This window comes from Hypomesus transpacificus, chromosome 23 (assembly GCF_021917145.1).
Source record: "Hypomesus transpacificus isolate Combined female chromosome 23, fHypTra1, whole genome shotgun sequence".
NCBI classification, from domain to species: Eukaryota; Metazoa; Chordata; class Actinopteri; order Osmeriformes; family Osmeridae; genus Hypomesus; species Hypomesus transpacificus.
In genome coordinates this window covers 1,203,683-1,227,063 of record NC_061082.1, presented here as the reverse complement: position 1 = coordinate 1,227,063, position 23,381 = coordinate 1,203,683, and the positions used below count along the sequence as shown (strand labels likewise).

At 45.4% G+C, this 23,381-nt stretch overlaps 1 long non-coding RNA gene across 1 annotated transcript in view; it reads left to right on the top strand.

The window, feature by feature from the left end:
- The first annotated feature begins 15,699 nt into the window (after positions 1 to 15,699).
- LOC124485663 overlaps positions 15,700 to 23,381 on the top strand; it is a 34,624-nt gene continuing 26,942 nt past the window's right edge. Inside the window, exons 1-2 of the long non-coding RNA XR_006958081.1 lie at positions 15,700 to 16,203; positions 21,009 to 21,338. This is a non-coding gene — a long non-coding RNA (uncharacterized LOC124485663). The remainder of the gene's footprint in view (positions 16,204 to 21,008; positions 21,339 to 23,381) is intronic.

The following is a 23,381-nucleotide window of genomic DNA, read 5'->3' as shown; positions in this document are numbered from 1 at the left end:
TTGACTTACATCAGACTGCCACACTGGCATCTGTCACACAGTCATGTTTAACCTTGCGTTAAAAGTTTTAAAACCTTGTTTCATCACAGACAAGTTGTCTGGTGACTCATCCTCCCTCCCCCCCTAGGGGACCAGGCTCAGACGGCTCATTTGATTGGCCACATCTGACAGATGTACCCATCCAGCCCTTCAATTAGTTCTCAATATTCCTCCCGGTCTGCCACAGTTTTTCCGGAAACAATTAATAGCACCACCAGGCTGACAGGATGTGTCCCAGCATTCCCCCCGCAAGGCCCTTCCCCCCAGTGATGTCTGGGTGCTGTGTGGTGCCAGGCGGTTGGTGTGCTGGCCTTCTGTTTGTGTGAGGGTGCCAGGCTGGGGCTCATAGGGGGGTGTTGCAGTGCCATGCACATTGACGAAGCATGGTACTGGTGGGTACTAGTGCTGTACTGTGTTGGTGATGCAACATCGACCGTAGAATGGGTGGGCTTCTATCCCTTGTTGACCCACGCATGTGGTGGAACACTTCATCACTGTACAAGGATGTTTCTTGTGGCGTGGATGTTTGTTTATTTTAGTAACATCTTAAAATCACTTGAATTTTTAACAGTTCGTGACTGTTTAAGTTTCAGATGAATTACATGTTTAATAAGTATAATTTTTTTTACACAAAAGCTAAGTGGTGTATTTGTAAATAGAACCGTATTGAGCTCCGTTTCGGAGCATACTCACCCACTGTTCTTTTGAAAACTGATTTGATGACATGTAACATTTTAAATACTGCTTGCTAAGTGTACCTTGATTTCACTTAGCAACGGATGCAAGAAAGTAAGGAAGAGCTATTAATACACCATCTCAGGTTACAATGTTAGCATCTTGTACCGAGGGAAAAGTCTACTTATTGCTCTCCAATAATTGCTGTAATTAGAGGGAGGGTGGCACTGGAGGGAACGGTCCCCTTTTAGCGACTCAGACATCGAGGCTAAACTAAGCTTGTGTTTCAACGACATAAGATCTGATGAGGATCTGAGCCTCCATTAACGGAGACCTAGAAGTTGTCAGTGCAAAGGAACAAACTCTTTAGAAACTTCACACAAAGAGAAGTTATCTTGCATCTACCACTCCGGTTTAGCTAGGATATTACATTTAATTTCCCTGTCTTATTCAAGTCCATTATACAATCCTCCCAGATGTGACCAATTAATTTGGCTGGTAGGTCATCAAAGGTGACAAAGACGTAATGTAGCGATCTAACACGGCAGAATTCAGAAATCCACAGCACGGAGAGCTTGCAAACCCACTGAGCTACAATGTGTCACGACAGTCAAATGTTGTTTGACTTTGGGTTGCTGTGCTTTAGCTAAGGAGGAGGGAAGGGAGGGCTCTCAGCCTGAGTAGCTGTGTACAGCTGAAACCAACATGGAAATACACACCTGAAAACAAGCTGCACTCAAGCCCTATTCTGTTTTTACACCATGCTTACTTATTTACAAATTGTGCATTGTTCCTCTTGCCTCCTGCCTCCTGCTTCCTGCCTCCTGCCTCCTGCTTCCTGCCTCCTGCCTCCTGCCTCCTGCCTCCTGCCTCCTGCTTCATGCCTCCTGCTTCCTGCCTCCTGCCTCCTGCTTCCTGCCTCCTGCTTCCTGCCTCCTGTCTCCTGCTTCATGCCTCCTGCCTCCTGCCTCCTGCCTCCTGCTTCATGCCTCCTGCTTCCTGCCTCCTGCCTCCTGCTTCCTGCCTCCTGCTTCCTGCCTCCTGTCTCCTGCTTCATGCCTCCTGCCTCCTGCCTCCTGCCTCCTGCTTCCTGCCTCCTGCCTCCTGCTTCCTGCCTCCTGCCTCCTGCCTCCTGCCTCCTGCCTCCTGCCTCCTGCCTCCTGCCTCCTGCCTCCTGCCTCCTGCCTACACACTGGTTGGTTGGTACACCAGTTTAGGTGCACCTGGATTGGGAGTTGGGTCAGACAGGAGGGGCCAACTGCAGTACCTGACAAGTGTGTGTGTGTGTGTGTGTGTGTGTATGTGCCTTCCACCCTAACCTCTCCAACTAGCCTGCCTGTCATCCACAGCAAGCCCTTAAACTCCTCTAGTACATTTCCTGTTCCGGATTTATCCATTCGCTCACCCTCCTCTTTCTTCCCTCTTGAGAAGTAGATTTGCTGCTGTTCTAATCATGCTACCTTATCCGAGGACTCATTCAACCAGGTTTTGTCATGCCTGTTAATCAGGCTCCTCTGCCTTTGATTATTCCACAGACAAAAGCACCCCAAGTATTCTCTTCTTAATGACTGCCTCTAATAATGCACTTGTGTTTTGAAATCCTTTGTATATGGAGGCGTGGGAAGCCGATTGTACATCAGCAGTGTTTGTGTCACTGTGTGGAAGCTGGAGAAGGATGCCCACTCGGCAGAGACAAGGGCAGGAGCTGAGAGCGGCCATGTTTTCTAACTACAGTCTCTCTTGGAGTGTTTCAAAGCAGGCAGCCATACAGATTGTGCCATTTGCACAGCTGCCATATGCTCTGACTGACGCCCAGAATCCATTTGAGTCAGTCCCCAGACAGCCAGCTACAGCCATTCTCAGGGATTTCCAGACTAGGATGGATGTGGGACAGAATATGTCGCATTGCAATTCAGTAAGACACACCCTCTATGTTTGCATTATGGATGAATCATATGAAGATCCTGGGTGTTCGCCTGGTTCCTGATTTGAAATGGACCCCACTCTACCAGCGAGCCGGGAGGGGAGAGATGTTGGCAGGTTTTCTCAGGATGGTCCTCAATGTTGCACATTTGAAGTTCACAGATCCACGCTTTGTTATTTTCAAGTAGTTCGCTGAAACTCAGAAAAACATGTCCTTGGCCACATTCATACGCATGTACACATTCTGTGATCCACATTCATACACATGTACACATTCTCAAAATGGCCAACGGCAGCGAGAAGGAAATGGTTCAACTGGAGGTGATTAAGTCCCAGGTGTGACTGACATGGATTTAAAGTAATGCATTCAATCTTGCTGAAAACTGGCAGATTACTTGTTGACTGAGGAAGTAGGCTCTCTTTCTACAGCTTATAGGAATTCACAGACATCTTCATGTTCCCGGAATACTCTGGACTGCTTTAAAAGATACAGTGAAAGGTTGGCCCTAGTTTCAAAATGTGTATAAAGGATTAAAAGTTAATTAATTAATAGAGCTTCTTAAGTTTCACAATGGGCTTAAAGTGCATTTTAGAAACCAGGGCCTATACTATGGCTTTCTGAAAAAACTTTCAACTGTGTTTATTTTTCAACATAAAACATTGACACCCAGAAAGACAAACATGCAATTTAAGTCAACGCGCCAAGACACACAAGTCATCATGTAAGCACACAAGAAAATGCACAAACATACATTATTTCAAAGATGACATTCAATGAAATGTAAGCCCTATGTGTTCACAGTCAAGTCATAATAACGTGCAGTTGAATTGTCAGGTTATTTAGGGTGCGTGAACAAGCCTTCTATAATGAACAAACTGTGTTTCTCACATTCGCGGCGTTACCTCACTGTGTGAGCATATCAGTCATTTAATTTTCCTTAACTTCTCAAAGTGGATGATTCAAGCGACAAAAGCAACTTTCTGCGATTGCCCCCGTCACAGTGGAAATTAAGCTTGAGGAAATTGACTGCGCACATCAAGGCGGAAACGCTTGTGTGGCCAACGCTATGAGAGCCGAGTATCATCGCTAATAACTAAAAACACGACAGGGAAAAATTCAGGGATTAATTTTGATCTCTCCAGGCACTTCCACATCTATATGTGTTCATTAGTCATCTATGGCCTTGCGTAATTGTCAGAGGTAATAGTTTGATATGAACAGCAGCGGTAGGACGCCCCTCTCTCCCCACAACGGAGCAAGGTAAAGAGTCTGGGGTGTTATATTATAACTCGACGTGTCAGATGCTGAACTGGAAATAAACACACTTCACTTACGTGCTTGATCACTGACTGGACTCGATGAACAGATTGTTGAGCACGAATTCAGACAACTGCTCACTTGTGCTTTGGCAAACAATAGAGTATAATTGAATTTAAAGAATCTCTGAAAAAACATTCTTGCTGGCTTTTTTTTCAAATGATAAGAGGGTAATTTGTAAAGGAACATATTAGGTCACATTCACAGACTATAGTGTACTTTCAAAACAGACCAGACAATTTCCATCAATTGTATTGTCTTATATTATATATTTGACTAAATGCGTTAACTTTTAGGCTCACAAAATACATTTTACTTAGCAAAGAAGCCTTAGCCCATAACAAGGGGACTTCACTTGGGAGGGTGATCTTCTAAATCTTGAGCTGGAGGTCCATGATATCATTACACAAGTAGCCCTCTGACCTAGCCCCAGCCATGGTGTTTACACGACTTCCAAATCTGTCCTGTGTTCATCCAGCCGCACCCTCACCCCCTCAGACACCCTGAGTGCCGGTTACAAAACCATCACAGGGTCGCCGTCCATCCTCCGGGTCAGGGTGCACAGCCGCTGTGATGTAAGAAACGATCATCCTCTGTTACCATGGAGATGGATCTCCCAGCTCAAGTTTGAGCGGGAAGGCTGGATCGAAGCTCCCTGGTTTTCTCCCCGAGCCAGAGATAGTCTCAGTGCTGCCAGGGTGTGCTGGAGAGGATTAGAGGTGTGTTTCGTGTTGGCCCTGCGTCGTGAGCTCTGTTGGCAGAGAGCTCCCCACTCGCTCGCTCGCTCACTTCCTTTCAACTCTACCTCAACATGACGTGGGCTTCGGGCGTGAGCTTACCTCCAAATATATAAAAAGGCACGGAAATCATCTCAATACACAACAAGACAAAAACAATGTACGCCGCCAACTGATCGAGGTTTCAAGTAGACGCGTGGGACCCAAAGCAATATTTATATTCTCTGTTGAAGAGCAATAATGCACTCAAACCTTTGGAGAGACACTCACAAACACAGTCTTAAAGCCTTTAAGTCACATTTGATGAAAAACGACTCTGTCTTCAACAAATATGCTGAAAGAACAAGGCCTTCCCTCACCCAGCTGTGACCAAGGTCAAGTTAAGAAGCCAGAGGACAGCAAAGAACACAGACCTGGTTTTTAATTACTGCAGCGAGTGACAGAGAGGTCAAAGTATGAGAAAGTGTAACAAATAACAAGCATCAGAAAGAGTGTGTGTGTGTGAGAGAGAGAACAGAAGCTCTCAAAACGAATGAATCACAATTGATTATTTTTGCAAAAAATTGCCTTTGACATTTGCAAATGTATACACTGCAGGTCACAAGGCCAGCCTGAATATGCCAAAGCCTTAAGTACTAGATCCTCAACACACATACACAAGCAACTTTACAATACAAAGCTTATCAATAATGATGTTGTGTTACTGTTGAGGTTCCTGCTTTCATCCCTCTCTCACTTTGTGCTTGTTCTGTTGATCCTTTTTCATCCGTGTCTCGTTCCACCTCACCTGCCGGCCCATCAGTAGCTTGACTGATGCGGAGCAGGGCCTCCACTGAGAGGAAAGGACTGGACATCCAACTAACTATCTCTGCTGAAACGAACGGTGAGAGAATGAGGCTGGCAGAAGGAGAGAGGGGTAGATGTAGTAGGAAGGAAGGCTCGAAAAAAAGAAGAGAGAGAGAAAAAGAAAGAGAGAGAGAAAGAGAGAAGGAGAGAGAGAGAGAGAGAGAGAGAGAGAGAGAGAGAGAGAGAGAGAAAGAGAGAGAGAGAGAGAGAGAGAGAGAGAGAGAGAGAGAGAGAGAGAGAGAGAGAGAGAGAGAGAGAGAGAGAGAGAGAGAGAGAGAGGAGAGAGAGAGAAGAAGAGGCATAAAAAGACAAGAGAGAGAGACTGTGTGTGGAAGCTGTCATGGCTACCAGGTGTGGCTCTCACAGCGAGCGTTGTCCCTGGTGTCCCTGGCAGTGTAGGAGGGGCTTCCATGTGGCTGTACCTCTGCCACCATGCTTGGCTATGCTTAACAGGATTGGTTAATTGGCCTGTGGTATGGATGCCATTAATCCTTCTTATCCCCTTACTGCAGCTTATTCTGTGGAGGAGGGATAGCGGGAGGCTGCTAACTGTTGCTAATTGCGAGCGCAGTGTTCCTCCTGCTTTAGCGGGAGCGAGGGGAGAGCTTGCCTTACATCATGTTTCTCTTCTGGGTCTTGTATACACTGGAGCTCAAAGCCGTGTGTTCTCTCTAGAATGGTTCGGTTCACAGGTAAGTGGGTTAGTGGGATGTTGTCTCCTATTCATGGATAGTAACAGAAATCTGGAACATTCTTCTTCTCACAGTGTTCACAGCCTCCATGAAATTGTCGCATGTATAAATATTTGGTTACTAAAAAGATGTCTTTGTTGCCGAGGCTACAATTTTTTGCTTTCAGTATCATAGGAAACCGTGGCTCCTGCCAATCACAAATGTACAGCTCCCTTTAATGAAATAATGGGAGAAGAATATAGTTCCATTCTATTTGAAGGGTTCTACGTGACTGTTCTCCTGACTAAAGTCTCATTCTGTCCCTCTGATTGTCTGCGTGCTCCTCTGTGACCTGGGCTGTCTAGGGGGGCTGGGGCTAGGGCTGGGGCTGTGGGGGCTGTGGGGGCTGTGGGGGCTGGGGCTGAGGCTGTGGGGGCTGGGGCTAGGGCTGGGGCTGGGGGCTGGGGCTGTGGGGGCTGTGGGGGCTGTGGGGGCTGGGGCTGGGGCTGTGGGGGCTGGGGCTGTGGGGCCCAGAGTGTCTGATCTGTGACAGAAATCACAAATCACGGGAGAGAGAGAGAGAGAGAGAGAGAGAGAGAGAGAGAGAGAGAGAGAGAGAGAGAGGGAGAGAGAGAGAGATAAGGAGGGAGAGACGGAGAAAGAGAGAGACAGAGAAAGAGAGAGAAAAGGGAAGATAGAAATAAAAAAGTAACAGAAAGCCAGTGGCAAAGACATCGAAGTAAGGAGAGATAAAGAGAGGGGACAGAGGGATAGACAGAGAAAGAGAAAGAGAGAGAGAAGTTGACAGAGATGAAAAGTTGTCTCCACCCACGCTGTGTTCAGATCTCTTAACAAAGGCCCCTGGATGGGTCACCAATCTGAGCCCAACACACACACTCACACGTACACACTTACAAACACACACACACTCACACGTACACACTTACAAACACACACACACACACTCACACGTACACACTTACAAACACACACACACACACTCACACGTACACACTTACAAACACACACACACTCACACGTACACACTTACAAACACACACACACACACTCTCCACAGAGCTGACCATCAGGGCAGCGTCTTTATCCAGTTAGAAGAACAGACAAGCTCAAGCCCTGTTAGCCATTTCTTCTTCCGTGGGTGGCTCAGAAATTGCAAAATTAAATAAGATAATGGAAAAGAGGCAGCATTATTGGGTTAAGTTGAATCTACAAGGGCCAGCTTTGTTCTTGCAAGGCCACAATCCAGGGGTTGAGAGAGGCTATGCATTTCCTCCAGTTAATTGTGCACAGTTCATATGCACTGGTATTTCTCCTGCCTCCCTCCATCCCTCCTCCCCTCCCATCCCTCCTCCCCGCTTAGATTGCATTAGCCTTGGTGTACAAATGTGCCAACGTTAACTTTATCTGGCTGAAAGATAGCACTCTGGTCTCTGGGGTAGTCTAGGGATATCAGAGGTTTCGCTGCAAATTGATCTTCCCGTCATAACAGGCGGGAAATCCAGCCACTGCTGTCAAAGCAATATTACAATGACAGGGCACAGTGCTTTTTCCTGGACATCTTAGGGCTGTGTTTTAGCTTAAATAGATTTATCATCCATGGTGGGAACTAATGCTGTTTTATCATTAAGCTTTTGTAATTAGGGGGGACGTGTGTTTGCATTCCTGTTGGAAACAGAAAGCTCCAGCCAGGAAGCTCAGCTTAGGGTCCCAATTTGCTGACTCTCTCGTGTCTTGTGTGCAAACTCACCTTCAGATTTCACCTGACTGTTTTCTTTTGTGAAAAATAAGGTAAAATGTTACACACTCGATGCACCATTTTTCTTGTTTCTTTTAGTTCAAGTCACTTCATATCATTGTCATCAGATACCCATTTTCTGTCGTTGTAATTTTCATGAAATTATGTTTGCTGTCAAAGTAACTAATCTCAGTTGGTACGTTGAATTATGACAGCAATTATATTAGGATTTTGCGTCATGACACTGAGAAGTAAATTGTGAACTGTTTCTGTATTTTGTCATGGAATTAGGAAACATATTCATCTGACTCCTATCAACTCTGGGATGGCTAAACTTTTATAAAGATGTGCCATGACATATCACATTCTTTTAGTTCTTCCATGAGAAATCTCCAAACTATATTTCATCATTTCTGACAAACTTGACAGAGAATCATCCTCAAAACTATTTGCTGTAAACATATCTTCTGGATGAAGTTTCTCAGTGACAGCGCTTGTCATGACAAGCTGCAGTTTTTGTCAAACTTTCCTGTTTCAAACCCTGACTGTGTTCCCTTTCTTCCTCTTTCATTATCATCTAAATGTACGTTTGCTAAAAATCCACAGTATGATAAATAAATTACTCTTCAGGGTGAGACAGAGCATCCCTTGGCACCTAGCGAGTGTCATGGCACGCTGTCTCTCCTTCATGTCTCTAATTATGCTGTTTCCAGTACGCCTGGCCAATTATCATCCAGATTGGCATATTGCCTCTCATCCTCCCTGCTAATTGGCTTGCTTACATAACAGGAACCTATGGGGTTAGAGGTTTTGATTGTCAGGCAGAGAGAGGCGCAGTGGCTACCCAGCGATGGTGGCAGACCAAGAGGCTGACAGCGCTGCCACCGTCCCTCTCTGAGGACACTTCACAGGCTCGGGGACTAAATGGCTGAAGGGAACATGGGGAACGTAGGACAGGGGGAAATGAAAAGTCAGTGAGTCCCGTGGAAGAGAAGGGAAGAAGAGAGGAAGTGAGATAAGAATGACCATATGAGCTAACATCAATGAACCTCACCAGAGTACACAGTAGATGTGTGTATAAGAGAGAGAGAGTAGATGTGTGTATTAGAGAGAGAGAGAGAGTAGATGTGTGTATTAGAGAGAGAGAGAATATGTGTGTATTAGAGAGAGAGAGTAGATGTGTGTATTAGAGAGAGAGAAAGTAGATGGGTGTATTAGAGAGAGAGAGAGTAGATGTGTGTATTAGAGAGAGAGAGAGTAGATGGGTGTATTAGAGAGAGATGTGTGTATTAGAGAGAGAGAGAGTAGATGTGTGTATTAGAGAGAGAGAGTAGATGTGTGTATTAGAGAGAGAGAGAGTAGATGTGTGTATTAGAGAGAGAGTAGATGTGTGTATTAGAGAGAGAGAGAGTAGATGTGTGTATAAGAGAGAGAGTAGATGTGTGTATTAGAGAGAGAGTAGATGTGTGTATTAGAGAGAGAGAGAGTAGATGTGTGTATTAGAGAGAGAGAGAGTGGATGTGTGTATGTCAGTGGAAGGATATGTCTTGGGGGCGAAGTGGGGTGGAGTCAGTGTTAAACAGAGATAAATACCATTCAAAGCTTGCCAGGGTTATCAGTCCCCTCCCCTCCTCCGCCTCCCTCCTTCTCTGCTTTCCTCCAAGCTAAAACCACCTTGTTCATGTTGCATTCAACGGAAGACAGAATTATCTTCGAGAGACGGACGAGAGAGGTGGCTACATTGGAGGGTACACCATGTGCTGGAGCAGACAGAAAAGAGAGAGAGAGATAGTAGAGAGAGGGAGAGGGGGAAGAGAGGGAGAGAGAGGAGAGGGAGGGGGAAGAGAGGGAGGGAGGGACGGAGGGAGGGGAGAGAGGGAGGGAGGGAGGAAAAGGGGCACATTTATGACTGACAAACTGAGAGGGTAAAGTAATAAGCATCAAGGACACTGTGTTCCTGCATACGGAGCTCCAGTATACATCCCATCCAGCTAAATGATGGTGACACATACCTGAGAAGACACATACACTGTAACTAAATCTGAGAAGTTTCAGAGAGAGGGTTGGTGTCAAGCAGAGAGCAGGAGAGAATGTGTGTGAGAGAGAGACAGGGCACGAGGGACAGTGTTAGATACAGTGGAGTGTTTGAGAGAGACAGAGAGAGAGAGAGAGAGAGAGAGAGAGAGAGAGAGAGAGATAGAGAGAGGGAAGGAGACAGAGGGAAAGAAAAAGAGAAAGGGAGGCTTGACAGTTAATTGCAGTGACAAATTAAAGTCAAGCCTCTTAAAGTCTCTAATATCAGTGAGACAGAGACAGCATCAGTTTAGGGATGTAAACAAATCCTCCACGTAATGGAATCACCACCTGTGGCTCGCTACTCTCACTCAGGAACAAATAATAGTGGTTTTGTGTGAGTAGACAGGCAGACAGACAGAAGGACAGACTGGCAGGCAGGAGGACAGACTGGCAGACAGGAGGACAAAGAGAGGGAGAGAAGTTAAGAGGAACAGGAACGCTCCCACAACCAGCCATTTCAGCGAGATGCCTAAAAAATGAATTCCATGAATCCTCATCCACACTTACAGTACCTGTGAGTTCTCTCTGTGATGCACCATGGGCAGATGTTTCACCCCTGGAGGCTGAAAGGAACCTTTCACTCCAGACTCCTCTGAGTGGCCTGGCAACAGGGTTCAGCAACAGTTTAGCAAGTGACAAGTGAGCAACTACGTCACCAGTGGGCATGGCTGTGGCTCCACAGAACAGAACAATACAACCAGCATGTAGTGAGTCATGTTCCACTTCCTTTTCTGTGTAACTCTTAGCCTCTGACAGAATCCTGCTAGTACTGATATGAAAGAGTGCAGGGCTAACAGGGGTCCTAAGCTGTATAGAGAGATCCTGACTCTCTGCTCCAGTCAGGATGTAGAACTTTGGCGTAATTCCCAGCTTCTTTCTGTATTTTGCTGCATCAAGATTCCATCCTTTTTAGGCTTTAACTGTAAGAGGTCTTTCATTTGTCTTTCATGATTGCTGCAGTTTCCAAAACGGCGGCGGGAGATTGGTTGAGTTGAGAAGTGCAGGATTAATTTTGTAGTCTTTTATTTTTCAATTTTGGTTTTGTCATAAGGCAAAATGCCTAGCTTTACTAACTATGTACATGTTATATATCGATATGGAAAGAAAAGGGATAGAAAGGGGAACTGTATTTGTGTCCAGACCCAGACTTGTACAAGATTATGCTTGCTAAAGATTACAAGAGGATGCACACCAATAACCCTTCGCTTCCCCTAAGACTCCACATGTCCACGTCATTCTGGATTTCAAACCAAATGACACATTTTTTTAAACCTGTTTGAATCTCCCTCCCACGCTAAAACCAACTCAATTCTCAAAACAGATATGTGGGCCGGAATCTCCAAATGTAGTCATGGAAATGGAAGAGGATTGGGATGGGGGTCTGATGTGGTTGTGTCCAGTCCCCTGCTCGGTTAGCTTGGGAATGTTTGTGTAGCATTGGTAAGGACCCCCCCCCATCCACCCACCTCCATCTGCTACTCTCCACCCCCGACATCTCTACTCATTCAGGGGAGGAGGTGGGGGGGGGGTCTGCTTTGATCAATGAAAGAAAAAAGTCTGGCTTTATCAACACTGGAGTCCAATTCTTTATTATCAGCGCTCGGCAGAATGTTGAGAGAAAGCGTGATTGGAATTCTCTTGACGAAAAATAACTCTCCAAGAAAGAAAAAGGATGGAAAAAATAAGACAGTTAATTAAGCTAATTTTCCCCTGCATTGTTTTTGTTTTGGTTGATCATGTGCCATATTTTCTGTCAGTGGCCGGCGGTTACATTTCCAGCATGATTTTGTGATTCAGATTCTGCCATAGGTCCCTCTGGGGTGAGGGCCCATTAAATTAGCGGGGGGAGATCTGGGTTGTCACACAGCCATGATGAAAGACTTTGAATAGCTCTCCTTTAGGGCCGGAAATGCAAACCAAGATACAAGTACTGTAGACATGCACCTCACCATTTCTGAGGGGGAATTAAGGAGCTTAGCATGCCACAGTTGTAGTATCTGATCTGTAGTGTCACATTCACAGGATAAACAATAACCGAGTATCGTATAAAGCATCCAGCTAGGTCTCATTGCTAGGAAACCATTACATGCTAAACTCCATGCTCAAACATTAATTTATTTAACTATTCATTTACGTTATACAAGTAACCGTTCTGAGTGCTAGCCTGTATCAAAGTTTGTTGAAGAACCTAATACAGAGCTTTATTATTTTACTCCAATATTTTTTTACTGCCATTGGATTGTACAACTGTAAGACTTTTGCAAGAAGTTCGCAAAGGTTTTGTTGTGTGGACAAACTGTCTCATGACAGATCAATGTTTTAATTTGAGTCTAAGACAGAAAATGCATTTAAAATTCCTAAACAGCTAACTCCAACCTGAAAACAAAACGCATCAATTCTTTATGAACACATCCATTAATACATCAATCCTTTCCTCCATCTATCCTTCCATCACAACAACCAAAAAGGCTTAATGCTCTAAATATGGCTTGCCTGTGGAAGCTGAGTGTGATATCATTGCTGCTACAGTACACATTTACTAAGCAGTCAAGCAAGGGATTACCTTCTCAACAACCGAGCAAAACGACAGTGATCTCCCCCCATTATCTTTCTAGAGGACTCGAGCGTTGACGTACTGCACAGCACTACTAATCATCTGTCCATCCATCAGTGGGTGAGATGAAAGACTACTGTATAGCTAGAAGACTGCAAACAAACCTCATGAAGAGGTGACGCCCTATCATAGGATCATAGTTTCGTAGTTACGTTTTTTTGGGTGTCGAAGAGTTAAACAGAAAACATTGTCATCCACAGGTAGACATGAGTTTGTTTGACAGTGTCATGAATATTCAAAGCTCAGATGGTGAATACACATTTTTCACTTGCTAGTGATCGGTCAGTGGCAAAGCATTTTGATGCTAATCTGTTGTGAGGGCACCACTCAATGCTGTGGTGCATTTATGATGATGCTTTCTCTTATTCAAATACTTCTGTCACATTAGGTAAAGGTTCCCATTCATTTATAATAACACAGATGAGGGTAATTTGCAAACAAACACGGCAGCAAACAAGTTATTGTTATCTGTTAGTAACTAAGGAATAATGGACTGTTGTCCAAACAAGTGATTACTCAAACACTCCCACTGGTTTATTTGACTGTTTTGGTCTCGTCGGTCCCACTTACCGCGTTACAACGCTGGTGGAATGATGGAGTGGGAAAGAAAGATTGAGACTGTGGCCCAGTATAGATATTTAGTTATGTATAGACTGTACTTCTACTGTACATATTGATGTATCAGATATATGGAGAGAATAAGAGATGAGATTGAAAGGCATCTATAAATAAAGACAATTCATTATGAACACAGGCCATGAAGTTGCAGAGCATCAAAGATTTTTGTTTCACGGAGAAAGAAAGAGGTAAAGACAGAGATAAACAGAAAGAGAGAGAGACAAGAAGAGAGAGAGTGATAGATACAGACAGAAAGAGAGACAGAATAAAAAGGCTATGGGCATCAAGGGATTACAACATTCGCTGAGCAGAAACCCAAATCTGCTTTCAACTTGTGCATTTTGTTAATCCGCACTATTTGGTTATTTTGTGAAGGTATGCGCAGTCAGTAACTGGCTGACGTCATTGGTCCAACTCAGACAGATAAAATGGGTTTTAAACATACTGTTTCTGTATGATATCATCATCCCATCACTGATGACCTACGCAGGGCTCTGTGCCTGGGGGAACAGATTACTGAACTCATCCTCCATTTGTTCAGTTGAGGATGTCGTGACAAATTACAAAATATAACTGCATGTATTACAATGATTTATTACTTTCTCCATAAGCCCATATAAGGCTTTCTATGACGACAGTAACGATTAACAATATACAATTCTGTGGTAATAGGGATCCAGTTACCATCATCCTCATCACAACCATCATCATCATTCTCATCAGTGAGTAAGACAAATCAATGATAATATATGTAGGTTTGAGGAGTAATGATTAATTATTGATTACTGATTATCTGCTGCACATGCTACATGCAGTTTTATATTGTTAAACGTTGCTGATATCCCAATACAAGATCACCTCGCATCTACTCCTTTAAGTAGGGTTGCCAACCATCCTGAATTGTCCGGGACATCCCGAATTGTCTGGGAGGTCCCGAATTATGGGCGATTTTGATTTGTCAGGTCAGGGACAGCTCCAGTAGCCTGGCTGCCAGCCCAACTTCTCCCCGCCCAAAAGAAAATTTGGTCGGGAAGTTGGGTCTGGAGGGTCTCGTATTGGGGACCAACTACAGAAAACCAGAATCTGGGCGAACCAATGAAATTGCCAGGGCGGGCTTTATACGATGATGGACAGATGATCAACAGTAACGTAATAACCCACGTCACAAAACAGCGCTTAAGTTGAATTCGTTTTGAACAAACATGGCTACCGCTGGAGATCTGGAATGTTATGTCTGCTATCGAGTCTGTTTTAGAAGACATCGACAGCGCATTAATTTTGAAAGAGGAACAGAGAGAAGCAATCAAGGCATTTGTCGATGGAAAATATGTTTTTGCCGTCCTTCCTACGGGATTCGGTAAAAGTTTAATTTATCAGCTGGCCCTGATGGTCGCGAAGAAGATGGGACACCTAGTGGCCATTGTGGTTTCTCCTTTTCTTTTGTGGAGTTGTAATCCTAAACGGAGAACTTGTTCGTATATGCATTGCCCTTTATTGTTTCGCTCAAAAAGGTTGACTGTGTGAACAAGTACTCCCCTTACCCTTAAATTAATTTTACAACACCGGCAAAAATCGTTTGTATTCATTCTTCAAGCATACTTCAAGTCTACTTGTAGTTTAGTTCTGTTGACAACAACTATGCGGTGCTTAACATACGTCACATACGTCACATACTCTGTTGCTCTGATTGGTTGTAGATCTATCCAATTGAGCAAAGAGGCATTTGTTTTCCAGGCTCGTTTGAAACACGCCCTGTAGTCAAAGCCCAACGGAGAGTTCTCAGACTCATATTCTGAGTATATTCTGAGAATTATGAGTATGACAACGTCAGGCTACAGCTCCAGTCCCGTATTCCAATCACAGCCTCGCTGGCCAATAATAGGCTACTGTAAACGCGTCAAAACCTTGGGACATGGTTGTTGCTTGTTGGTGACAGTGTGTGTGAACTAGCCACTGGTGAGGTGAGCGTTATAGTGTGTCAAAATGAGAAACTTGTAATAATTGTCTTAACTATTACTATGAACAATACATCCAAGCTAAAACAGTAGTGGTTTGCCAAAATTACACTGAAATTAGTCATTTTATGGTATGGCTAATGAAAGCTTGCGATTTCCGTTATTGTTGGTCAGCTGTTGGCGCGTGCACATGTGCGTGTGCGCACCTGGAAGAAAGTGTCCCTCATTTGGGGTTGAGGAAATTGGCAACCCTACGTTTAAGGTAGACGTAGGTGAAGCACAGTAGTTTGACTGAGCACTCCTGGCCTACCCTCCAGCCCTGATTCCACTAACTGATTTACACGTTCACTCACCAGAAGTACGGTAAAACTCAAAAGGAACATTGATGAATGTGAAGAATGCGGTTGTTGAGTGAGTCTCTTTGGGTGTAGTCTGCAAAGCTCACATTCACAATATAATACAATCCACAAATAACTGTAAATATACAATTGAAGTTTTGTCCGTGTCACACAAAGACACACGCACCAATGTGTGCATCCAATACCGGTTTAGCTGTTTCAAGTAGTAGTTTGTTGTCAAGCTCACCCTGCAGCGCCCCGTGACCCCGCCCCCCGAGGAAATTCAGGAACGAGCGTGACACGTGATTTATTTGCTACAATCCAGTATGGCGGAATTCTTCAGTGAATGATCTCAGGCGCTTTCCCCAACGGGTCCTAAACCCCACAATCTGGTACCGTGCTGCTGGACCTTGGAAACCGTAAGAGACAAGAAAATAATCAAAACAATTAATGTTTAGATGGTATTTTTTCTGCTAGCGCTCCGCCTTTAAAGAAACACACTAAACACATCTCCAGTACAGAAATTGCAAGTGGATAAAATCTGGATAAAGTCTGATTTGGAAGTCTGTAGTTTACTACCGGAGCTCAAAGTGAACTTGATATGGGTTTCTCCTCCGAGTGCTAGCTAAATTTTCACGTGAGTAGAACATTTTATTTGGGTGATTTTACTGTGTTCAGAGTTTAATACATTTTATCATACATTTTAGGTATCGTTAGGGTGCAACATTGTTGTCGTATCTTTTGAGGTGCTTTTGATTGTAGTAGCCTACGACCCAATTTTTCCAGAGGTAACAGTGCTACGACACCAGAATTTACATTGTTCAACAGTTTAAAGTAGTTTACCAGGGAAAATATAAGCGACATGGTTCAAATGAGCGGCTCGTAAATAAAACAATTTGTGACGGGAATTGTTTTTCTTTCCTGCTGGTACTGGTAATTTTCCCTGTTCATTGACATTTAGGCTCATTGAAAAATTAACCATATTGTTTGTGGTAAAACTAAGGTAGTATGTCATACTGTGACGATATATTTTACGTAGCAGGACACTAATAGATGCCATTTAAATCATCTGCAACTGTCAGTGAGTTTGTTTTTATGTTTCTATTTTGTCGGCCTGTTGTTTTTATGTTGTTCGTAAATCGCTTAGGTCGTAAAGTGAATCTCGAAGAGTTTTTAGAGTTAAGTTGGAAGAGATTTTCACCTGGGCTACAGTAGGATATTGTATTAGGTGTGTATCGCTGACATTCTTGCCCCAAAACTGGCCACAGTTCGCCAACATTCTTAATACACTAGGACAAACGAACGGATCCTAAAATATATGGGACATGTTTTTGTTTGACTTGGTATGTAAGCAGTCTATCACATTTCCATTATGAAACATCCCAATTGCTCCCAAACAATGGACTTAATTTCGAACTCGATCTCTTCATCTTTTTTTGAGAAGCATGGTCATGAGTTTCAACAAGGTGTTTGCGGGTGCAGATCATTAGATTGAGGCGATATTATCTATCGAGGAGTCTGCTCGCATATCTAGACCGGACCTCACGTTTGTGTCTCGGCTTTTTGCGCTTAGACTCTAGCGGAAGCTATTCCTTCCACATTCCATCTCCCAAGGACTCTCCAGACTCGTAAATTCCAGGCCTCCCAGGAAGACGGTCATAGCCGCCTTCCAACACTTGGCACTGGCAACCACTTCTTAATAACGACTCAACTAAGCTTATGGAACTACACGTAGCCTACTAGTATTCCATACACTAAAATACAAAATATTGAGACTTATCTGACCTGACGTGCGCTGTGTAATTCAGGTCCTTAAAAGATAACAGCATAGGATGATCGACTAGACTTGTCAGACGATCTTCTCAGGGGTAGGTGTTGATGGGATTAGTTGTCTGTTTGAGCCTCAAGCTGCAGTATCTTGTACCGTAACACGGGTAACTCCCGTGGCTTAGAGTCAATCATATTCTTTTTGTAATAGTTATCAAACACCGTTATCAAAGAAGGATCACTTTATTTCAAAGCTAAAGAATGGATACAGCTTGAAAACTCTCATGTGAAGGAGAGGAGACATGGACAGTGGGTCCCCCTGAACCCCTCCCTCTGTCACTCCAAGCCTGTCCAGCGCCCCTCCTGATAGGCTATCAGGGACCTGATCCCGCCCCTCCAACTCCCCTTCCTAACAAACACAACAATTAGGATAAGTTGGCAGTCAGAAGAGAGTAGGTGTTTGTTGTCGTTGCCTCTCTTATGAAAGCTAATAGGGCCGTTAATAGGGCTGTCTACTTTGGGACAGAGGGACATGTGCTCCTCCAAGCACGACACACACACACACACACACAGCATGACACACACACAGCACGACACACATGCCCAACACACACACACACACACACAGCCAGGCTCCAGAAACAGCCTGCCTGCATTCAAGACTCCCATCATCCCCCGTGTGTTAAGTCACTCAGCTTAATGTAGTAGATTCAAGTGTGAAGGAGGCTTCAAGCTTCCCTGTGGAAGGAGAGCGAGGGAGGAGAGCTGGGGAAGGGGCCTGCTGCTGATGGGGAAAGTGGAATAAAAGGGAAAGAGGATGAAGGAAAGGGTTCTGGAGATGGGAGAGGATGGCTGTGCACGGCAGTCTGGAGAGCTGTCGTTTAGGAGGCTTGGCTGATGACAGGGAAAGTGTCCACTTCCTGTTTTTTGTTTGGCTGAGAATAGACAGCCTTTTGTCGCCATGGCACAGTGCGGGGGTGTCGGGACTCACACTAGCGACGGAAACGAGCCGAGTCAAGTCTATTATGGAGGACAAGACCCTCCCTCAGCACCTGTGGAACCCGCACCACACAAGCGTCTCCCTTTTCCCCATCTTCTGTTTTTCATCAGAAAGAACTGGTGTTGGCTGTGTTTCCTGTGGCCTTGTACGGTGAACAAAGCATCATCAAGCTTTATGAGTTCACAGAAAATCAATTAGTCCCCAGCTATCTGGCTGTTTTTCAAACCGTCCCCCTTCCCTCCACTGTGTTCTGTTTTACTACCTTCAGATGAACAGGTTTTAACGGAAGCTGACATTTCCGTCGTGGTCTCGGGTGTTAAGCTGACACATGATACATGAGCATTGCTGTCCAATTTGAATCTAAAACTTGGGGTCCTGTTGTTGCGTGATAATGATTTAAACAAGTCTCCTTGTGTCTAACTAACCTGACTGTCCAGCTGTTTCAGGCTTGGCTGGTTGTGATGTAGGCAGTGGGTCACAGGACTCTTGTTTTGATACACCTTCTTACAGATGGTCTCATCAGAGCAACACTGCTTCCATCATTCAGCCTGTTGGATCATGTCGTGGTACGTTTTAAGTCATGGAAATGTGGCTGGGGAGGTTTTGGTACGATGGGAAGATGATTTCACGTCTGAAGATCGGCACAGTGTCCTGACTGACCCTGCAGGGTACACCTCCATGCTTGTTGTCATATTTTACCTCTTCATTGCATTCCTCCTGAAATGTTTAGGCAGGCTGACAGTTGGGGTATGAAATCAAGTTTTGGAACTGAAACTATTTCTCAACAGGCACAAGTTGAGGCATGGTCTTACTGTGGCGTCGGCTGCTGCCCTGAAGCCACGTTCAGTTGAGGAGATGGAGGATGGGGGTGTGTAGTTTAGGGTGGAGTGTGAGTGTTGTGTCAACACTGGGGCGGCCCTGTCACGTCAGATGGGGTATCACCCTCCTGCCCTCCCCCACACCCATCACCCCCTGCCCTCCCAGTTTCATCACTCACAGAGAGGACTCTCAACCGAGACCGTCACGATCATCAAAACAACACAGAAGTTCCTTCTGCTAATAAAAACAAAACACCAACATGCCAATTATGGTTGCGTGGAGGAGTACACATGGATGCTAAGCTAACCGGCTCCCTGAGTGAATTATTCATAGTCAATTAGGCCTGAGAGTCGGCTGCTGCTGTCTTAGCAGAGGTGCGTTTCAGTGATTCATTTGGCGTGCGCCACGTAAGACCCTAATTGTTGTTTACCGCTCACAATCCCACACCACATGTTATTTTGATTCCGTCGTGATTACTCCAAAGCATCTCCAAGTGCCTGGGAAATGAACTCCATTACGCTGCAGGAAGACCATATTTCTTCCGAGCGCCGGCATTTCAGACGGCATGTCGCAAACGGGCTGTAATTCAGGTCCCGTCTGCGCGTCAGTCGGGGAACGGCGTGTGGAGGTAAGAGTTGTGGGCCTCAGATCAAATCAAACTTTATTTATATAGCGCATCTCATACCAAGAGGCAACACAATGTGCTTCACAGAAGAGAGATGGGGGTGAGGGGGAATACAAACACTTATGTTTGACACAAATTTTCCAGAGGGAAGCAAAAACTAGATCACCCATTTGGGCCGATATAAGAGCCTAGGTAGCAGAAGGTGCTGCAGCTGGTTGTGGCGCTGGAACGTGTTCCTGAGGGAACGTGTTTCTGGAGACCCTCCCAGGAGAAGACATGGGGGCACCTGCTATACGTCTGGGGGTCGTGGGGGTCAACTGCAATGTGTGAGAAAGTTAGTTGTCAGTTAAACATTTCTCGGTTTCTCTGCAGTCATAATACACCCTGTACCTCACGCTAGTCATCATGGAGAAGCCTGGAAGAGACCCATTCTAGCCTGCAGGCTAGGCTGTTCATAAGCACCTACCTCAGCACAATTACGTGTGGTATTGTGGTGTCAGTGTGACCCTGGTATGTGAGGTCACTTGTAACATGTTGTGACAGGCTGTGAGAGCGCAATTCACATTTGTACTAAAAAGTTACACCGCATTCAAACAAAGAGCTTGAGAGTTGTATTTCACTGTGGTGAATGTTTGAGGTGGCTATGTAAAAGGTTTTGAATATATTTCGCAAGAGTATTGAGTAGTTCATTGGCCAACACTTTACATTAAAACCAGAAGTCACTGTGCCTGTCATGGTTGTTGTAAACCTTCTGCATCCATCAATAGCACCACCAGTTAAGACCAAACTTTTCAAGGCATACTGTACCCCCATGTATACTGCCCACTTGTGGAAGCACTACAAAAAGAGTAGTATGCACAGACTGAATGAACAGACAGAATGTTGCCTATAATGATGGCTTGCGGATGCCGCTAAGGGTACCGCGATGGAGCAGTGCAAGCCAAATGTTTGTCAATGTGGATGTGCCCACCTGCCCTGCAGTGCTGCGCAGACTCATGTACAGCTGCATGTGCAGACTTACAACCTCTATGAACAGTATCATCCTGGTACTAACCAATCCAGCACTATGTTCAGTGCAATGCTTTTCTAATATGTGGACTCACTGGCGTCTGAGCCTCCTCTGAAAATTATGTACCTAGTGATTTTATTATATGTTTGTCGGTTTTAATCTATGGACCTAGTAAGTGTCCAAAATAAAGCTTATGATGAATAGCTGTTTGTTTCTCCTCAGATCCGGGGCCTCAGAGGAGTCACCGTATGGTCGTCATAGCAGCAGGCTTACAGGGTCGTCATAGCAGCCGGCCTACAGTATCGTCATAGCAGCAGACCTACAGGGTGGTGGACATCTACAGATGCCTGCCATGGTGTCACCATGATCCTCTGACCCAGCCCACTTCTCCATCGCCTCGCTGCCTCCATGACACTACCAGGGCAACAGATGGTGTTCTCCAACCCCCCCACTGAGGAGCACTGAGGTCTTCTCACCCCACCTCTTCATCCTCCTCCACCTGCTCACCAGTCCAGACAGGCAGCAGAACAATGAGCTCACCTAGTCGCCCAGGTAAGAGAGCGGCTCTGATTGGGTGGTTTGATACGAACAATATCAAATGCTTAAATCGTGTTTGTGTGTGCGCATTCTTCTACAACTTCCTGTGAAGTCTTCTGTAAACGTTCTCACAACTGCGGGTCAAGCCAAGTTGCCTTCTTTTGCTGTCTCTGTGAGAGGATGTCAGATCAGCGACCGATGGCTGCCTGAGCTGTTCTAACGGTGTGTTCAGTGACTGCAGGTGTGTCGCTTCAGGTGAACACACACCACCAGGTCTTGTTGGGTGTTCGCCATTACAAAACTAGTTGAAACCCCTTGAGGGTTTAGATGTGGGTGTGTGTGTGTCTGCCACTCACAGAAGCTCCAACAAGGTCACTCCAAACTGGATTTAGCTGTACCTTGTCCGTGTGTTCCCCACCCAGGGCACCGTTAGGGGGGCTCAGGACGTCTAGCCGCCCCCCCTTTGAGCCCCGTGGCTGTGGAGGGAGAGACTGTGGGTCCCCAGGTAATCCGGGTGTAATGGGCTTTACCCTGGCCACAAGCTGGGCCAGAGAACTGTGATCCCTGGTGTCACCTGCTGCTAACCCAAGCTTCCTCTTCTAGAGATGGGGATTGGGGTTAGTGGGATTGGGTGGGGGATCCCTCCCTCTCACTATGGCCCTGTCCTCATGGTCCATTGATAGTACGGTGGTTTTTACAATTAGTGTACCACCCCTTATGGTACCGCCCCTTAGGGTACCGCACCTTAGGGTACCGCCCTTCCCTGCCCAGAAACTAGTAGGGTTGGGGTTAGGGTACAGGTTAGTGACATTAGTGTTCGGCTAATCGTAAAAGGTCAGTCTGTGTCTCCACGTGTGACTCCTGCCTTCTCCTGTAGGATCACTGAGAGTCTGAATATTAAATCTGCCTGGACTCTTAAGCTGTGATGCCAGTAGAAGGAATAAGAGGTGAGAAATTTAAATTGTGCCCCCTTTCTATCTGTCCTAGTGTCAGACTAGCTGGGTAAGCTTGATTCTCAGAGCTTAGCCGAGTTGCTGCAAGCAGCACTAAGAGTACTAGCCCCAACCAGAGGGAGGGGATTACTGCTGTGCTGAGGATGGCTGGGCTAGGCCGGACTAGACTCATCGGGAAGTCTTAATCACTTATTAACCGTGCCACTGCTGTTGGCACAGCGCTGAATGGATGCTTAATTCCATTCCCAGTACACTTCCTCCCTCCGTCTCCTCCCTGTTTTTAACCACCGTGATGACAGCTCGGGGAGGGATGGATGCTCTAAGCTGCGTTGAGTAGATGTAGGGTGTGTCTTGTGAAGAAATCCCCGCAGAATGTTCTATGACATACAGTAAAACAAATGAATTCCAAGCACTTGTAAACTGGTTTTCACAATCTAGCTTTTTACTCAGTACAGTGGATTGGTCCTGAAGGAAATGAAATCAGGTATTGAAGCAACGTCCAGTTGTCAGAGCTTTTCTTGAGTCATGGTGCAGATTCCCGGACGCGTATCGCCTGCCCAGCCCTCATACCTGACTGTGCAGGACATGACTTGAGCGGTGATCATTAATTCATTGTGTTTGGAATTCCATTCCGAAACGCCCTGTGTGTACGCGTGCGTGTGTGCGCTCAGTGGGGATCCTCAGCAGGGTGCTGTGTGTGTGTGGAGTCCATCCTGAAAGGCTGTGTGTTTCTGCTTCTCTAGTTGGTGATGCGTGGATTCGGACTGGCTCCCTTCCGGACTCGGTCTTGTCTCTACCTGTTCATGCATGCGTCTAGTGCATCAGCCCTGTCTTGGCTGAATATTGCCTTTTAAACTTATTGTGTGTAATGCAAGTTTCTCACTGGTAAAGGTGTAGCAAAACCACATGCATTGGCATTCTTTATGAGTAGGTTATTAGATCTGATTAACCTTATGAAGCAAACGGAAGCAGTTATACAGCACCACACTCTTCTTCGGATGTCTCTGGTTAAACCCTGGTCCAGGGGGTGAACTCTTTCCCTCTCCAGTACCTCCTCCCCAGTCACCTGCTCAGGTACGTGTGGTCCCAGTCACCTGCTCAGGTA